A 6000-nucleotide genomic window follows, 5' to 3' on the forward strand; every position below is an offset into this window, starting at 1 on the left:
ACAGCGCCTTATCACATCTTTGAGACATCTCAAAGAGCTTCACAGAACACACTGTAAAGTGAATTGACTGTGTATTTTGTGGGCGAAAATAACGTGCTTGTTTATAATGATGTGAATCTCATTACACAGATTCAGATTTCCGGAGTTTATTTCAGAAACAAAGAAAAAAATGGTTTCCTTTTGCCCAGTTTATATTTGACAGATGCGATTGCACTCATTTAATATTTTTATATGTATAAAAAATAATGAGATGGGTTGTCCTAAAGGGTTTTACATTTTCGCAGTTCATCGACTAACATGCCATGCTTTGACGGAGATTCATTTTAACCCTGCCTATGTACTCTTTGCGAGGAAATCAATTTGGGGGAGGATTGAAAGCTTTTATTGAAGAGCAAAATTCATTGCTAAAACTCCATCTCAATGACCTGATGAGGAGCCTATATCAAATGCAAGGATTATTATTATTATTATTATTATCACTTTATGCGGTAATTTGTTGTACCCTTCAATCAGTTTATTCAAGTCGTTGTTCTGGTTGAGAGTGGGACGCTACACACATTAAACAAAGACTTGATGCTCTAAATTAAAAAAAGTAAAAGGTTTGATATTCTGGAAACATAAAATCAAATAGGGATTTCTTCGCCAACACCTCTCTTGTGATCCACGTCACCTGCCTCACAAAAAGCAGAACAGTAAGTAGTCTAACCTTATTGTTATGAGCCATTAATACTTTTCTCTGGTAATCTTTCCCATTTCGACGACATCAGCATCTGCATCAAGCCAGACACCGAGTCAGGAACAGTGCACGCCCAGCCGAGGAGTAAAACTCTCTTTGTTGTGCCCTAAAATATACCTTTAGCCGCATTTGCAGAAGTGCACGTGTTATTGCGGCAATGTGACCTGTTTGGTTTGCTGCTCCAGCCACACTTTGGCCTGTCCGCCCATTTGGAGATCTTTGTGCGCTGTAGCCAAAGGCAGATCAACAACAACAACAACAACAACTCGCATTTATATAGCACCCTTCACGAACGGAGAGGGTCCCGGGATTCCCATGCTCATCTCTCACTGGACTCTTACACAAAAGGAGGGTGCAACAAATTGCAACGAGTCCAAATGATTTTTTTTCTTGGAGAAAATAAATTCTCGTGCCACCAGACTGGGCTAAATTCAAACCCAGTGTCCCAGAGATGAAAGCCAATGATGAAAGGTATTGCAACTCCCCCGCTTACTGATTTTTTTAAAAAGCAAAGAGCAAAAATGAACAAGTGAGGAATCAGGAAAAAGTACTATGATGGAAAATGGATGTTGGCAAAAATGAAGTAAATGACTTGTGCCATCACTTGTACCTCATCTTATTGAACAACTAATGAATGAGTCATCTAGTTATAATTTTAGTTCCTAACAATAATGTATGGTTGGCAAGGTCTCAGTAGCTCCTAATGCATTTTATTTTTCCCCGAGCTTTACCAAGTGTTTGATTTAAATTGTTTCTATTTGCAGATTTTTTTTAATAAACTGTTTAATTCGCAGTTATTCTATTTCTTCCAATCTTCAGGGTGATACGTAAAAAGGTAATTGGATAATTGGGTTGGGGGAAAAATATCATTTGGACATGTTGCAATTCATTGTACAGTCCTTTGTTACCGGAAAGAGATTGTGATTCATTCATTTATAATATTGTACGAGTGCAATTTAAGGTGGTTAATTATTTCCCCCCTAATTTTCTCCTCTGTTTTGAAGGTGCCTACTAATGCTGGTTATACAATAACCCTCTGATATCTCACTCCATTGGCTATATCTCATTTGTATCTGGCCCATCTGCTCCCTCCATAACCCGTAAATGTAAAAAAGTAATAATCATCCTTGCAGTTTGATCAAATTATTATCTTTTTAAAAATATATTACCCCTGGAAAAGCAATCCGTTAATTGACTAACAAGCACTCCGTAAGTAGTGGCGTGTGGGGTAAGGAAACTTGTCTAACATTTCGTCCTGTCCGGATATTGAACCCAGGACCTCTCGCTTGTGAGGCGACTGCTCTAACTCTACAGGACGCCACATTTGTACACATTTGGTGGCAAATCACCATAGATTTGGCAGTAATTTTCCATCAATTGTGTATATAAACTGGCAGTGTGGATTTTTGATCAGTGTCTATTTTGTCTAAATCATGTCCAATTCCAATATTGAAGAGAAGGCAGTGCAATAATTAAATAACCATAAGCAGGGATTATTTGCCACGACTCACAGAATGAAAATTAAGCTCCTAATTAATTGCTAGTCATAGCTACAAGTTTTATCCCTGGACATCAAACACTGCCACAACTCATTTCCGCAATCATCTTAAATGCTTAATTTCTGGAATTTGCTGATATTCATTTTCAATGAAATCTAATATGCCAGTTATCAACAGTAACTCCCTCTGTACGTTTGAAATTGTTAAATTTGTCTTACGTTATTAACAGCGCGGACATCTGATTATTTCATTTTACCCAAACGGTAGATAATAGTGCCAGAAAATAATGCAGACTTTGAATTTATGATAATAATCCTTGCATTTGATACAGCGCCTTATCGCTGAGACATCTCACAGCGCTTCACAGAATCTACTGCAAAGTGAATTGACTGTATACTTTGTGAGCAAAAAGGCGGCAGCCAATTGCGCACAGCAGTGTCCCACAAACAGTCGTGGATTGATTCACGGCGTCAATCAATTGAAAGCCTTTTATTTTTAATTCCTCCAATTATGATAAAATATTTTTAATGTAAATTAATACGTATGAATGACCTGACATACATCAGTGTTACCAGGGACATTACTTATATTTCTATACCGGTTAGGCCACATCTAAAGTACTTAATAAAACTCTGGTCACCGTGATATAAGGGGGCTGACAAGGTACTGGAGACTGTGTGGAGGAGACAACAGTGATGATTCCCAATGTTAGACTGATCTACGAGCAACGATTAGACAAGCTTAAAAAAAAAAGATTTATCTTGCTTTTCATAAATTTTACCCTTAATATCTTAAGGGGGATTTAAGCCAAGTGTAAGTGTATATGTATTTTAAGTTTTGTCTTATTCGGAGCCTTCGACAGTGGGAAACTACGTTTAAATGCTGTAAGGTATTGGACCCAGTGGTCTGACTTGTTACAGTATGATGCATTCGTCATCATCAGTCAGTAAGTAAGTCAGTAAGTCAGTCAGTAAATCAGTAAGTAAGTCAGTAAATCAGTAAATAAGTCAACAAGTCAATACGTAAGTAAAGTAAATAAGTAAATAAATGTTGTTGAATGGAATAGAAAGTTAGGTCCAAAGCAAATGTTTTAATTCTTTAGACCAGTTCTTTGGTAGAGTATTTTTCCTTCCTCCCCACTTGATGTTCCCTCATTAGGGTAACAACTCAACTGTGTGCGGTGTGAATTCCAAGCCATTAAATCGTCAGTCTTGCAATGCTCATTAAACTGCAGGAGTTATTGGTAATAAAGAATCCCAAGACGCAGTGTGTCATTTCTCAGCACGCTTCATTGTGATATGAGTCTGGAGACTTGGTAGGATCCACTGTGGATTTCTTGAAAAAAAATGAAATAACATGATTCACTCTCGATGCAATCCGAGCAGCCATTAACTGATAGTTCATGCGCACTTTATTTTATGTTTACAGGTGCATTTAGTTGAAAACCTGAACTTGACGCTCGAAAAACCTCAGCCAACGGCCCGTTCTGATTTTACCCCTGTTTCATTCCCCTGCTGTCTCCCACATAGTGGATTTAGTGGTGAAGATTGTGATGCGTTAAACAAGACCAATTGCGCTAATTAAATAAGTTGGAGGGTGGAAAAAAAGGAACCTGGTGATAAATAACATGACAACTGGACCCTGGATGGGCTGGGGTCAGATTCCCAACTAGACAACCTTTTCAATGAACGCAGAGGTAGGCAGGTGTGAGGTATAAAGGGATAATAATAATAATAATAATAATAATCCTTGCGTTTGATACAGCGCCTTATCACTTTGTTGAGACGTCTCAAAATGCTTCACAGAATATACTGTAAAGTGAATTGACTGTATATTTTGTGGATGACCAATTAAGCACAACAGTGTCCCAAAAACAGTCATGGATTGAGTGACAACGAATTTTCCAATCGACTAACAATTGGGTTCCTACTTACTGTTAGGTAAACAGAGGTGTGGAGGAAGCAAAACTTGCCTAAGGTTTCGCCCTACCAAGGAATTGGTCCCGGGTCGTCTCGCTTGCGAGGCGAGTAGCCTCACCACGACACGATAGGACTCCACAATTTTCATGGGTGAGAATGAGGATGTTGAATTCCTTTGGGAGACAGGGTGTCATTGGAGCCTGGCAAGGACAGGAGTGATGGGCCTGGGAAGCTTTATCAACCTGGGAAGATACAGCCAACTGTAGAAAAGTTTCACCCACAAAATATACAGTCAATTCACTTTACAGTATATTCTGTGAAGCGCTTTGAGACGTCTCGCTGATGTGATCAGGCGCTGTGTGAAATGCAAGGATGATTATTATCATACAGACATATGATCTTGGGCAGGAATCGATGTGAAGGAGGAGAGATGAGCTTTGAACCAAATGCCAAAGGTTACGGACTGGTTTCAGTGAGTTGGAGAGAGAGAGAGAGAGAGCGAGAGAGAGGCTATCGAGGCTATTCCATCAAAGGGAATTTTAACACAAAATCTTTGTAAACAGCAATTCACAAGCATTAAGAATGACTAAACTGCAGGAGTCCAGTGTCTCTCTTAATTAATCTAGGAGTTATTGAACAATTTAGAATAATACACATCCCCAAAAGCACTTCATTTGCATTTGCTCTCAACAAAGATTTAAATGAAACACTTGTGGTAAGTCACATCCAATATTCTGGCTACCGCTGATAATTTCATCAAATATTTCATCCATTGATAAACTGCCTCCATCTGTGCTACACTCTATGACGAAAAAAATCCCTGCATATTGACGCATTGTTTACTCAATATACAGTGGCTTATGCGCAGTTATGTCTAATTAAAGCCCAGAGTTGTTCATTAGCAAACTCACAGACAGAGAGAAGCCTTGAGGGAATTCTCTCAAATGGAAATTTCTACCAAAAGGTTTGTCGTTCATGGATGAGAGGGTGCAAAGATATTCTACTTTTTGAGTGAAAGGGGCAATGATATGTTTATTATTTTCTCTATTTCCAGTCTCTTCTGCACCTTTCTCCGTCATCCTCCATCCATTTAGCTGCGGAAAAACTACTCCGAAGGAAACGGTGGAAGCAGTAAGTGTCGATTCTTTCAAGAACAAATAAGATACATTTCTGTTAGGAAATAACATCTCAGGTTATGGCGTATAGTTTTGGACACAACATGTGCAAGTAACTGCCAGGATGGTGGAAGGCAAACTGGGTGGACCTTAGTCTTCTTTCGTGTAGAAAAATTCTTATGTTGTTATGCATCCAATCTGTCTCCAGACTTCTTCCATTGGGCTTTGTCCCGCCTTCTAATATTCCATTTCTCTCCACCGGGAAAGACTTGGCGTTTTACTGGAAAATATCAATGAATCAATTCACAAAAAAAGATTTTTTCACTTAGCGAAGAAAACTCAATGTGAAACTTTCTCCCAATTCTGATCAATAGGCTTTTGAGCAACAAGACTTTGGGGGTAAAATGTTGAAAGAATTCATGTTATTTGTTCTTTTACGCTAGTTTGTTTGTGCTCAACTATTCCAGGAAGGCGCACATCTTCCCATAGTAGCACATTTGTAAGAAAACTAGATGCTCGATGTAATTCTGCCCAATTGGCTATCGGGTATGGCCCACAAAATACACAGTCAATTCACTTTACCATATATTCTGTGAAGCACTTTGAGACATCTCAACGACGTGATAAGGCGCTATATCAAATGCAAGGACTATTATTATTATTAATTTACATTTAAATGGCTACTTTGTCTGCTCCCCAACAGATCACAACAAGAAACATACGGAGTTCTG

Source organism: Callorhinchus milii, unplaced genomic scaffold (assembly GCF_018977255.1).
Source record: "Callorhinchus milii isolate IMCB2004 unplaced genomic scaffold, IMCB_Cmil_1.0 Scaffold5, whole genome shotgun sequence".
NCBI classification, from domain to species: Eukaryota; Metazoa; Chordata; class Chondrichthyes; order Chimaeriformes; family Callorhinchidae; genus Callorhinchus; species Callorhinchus milii.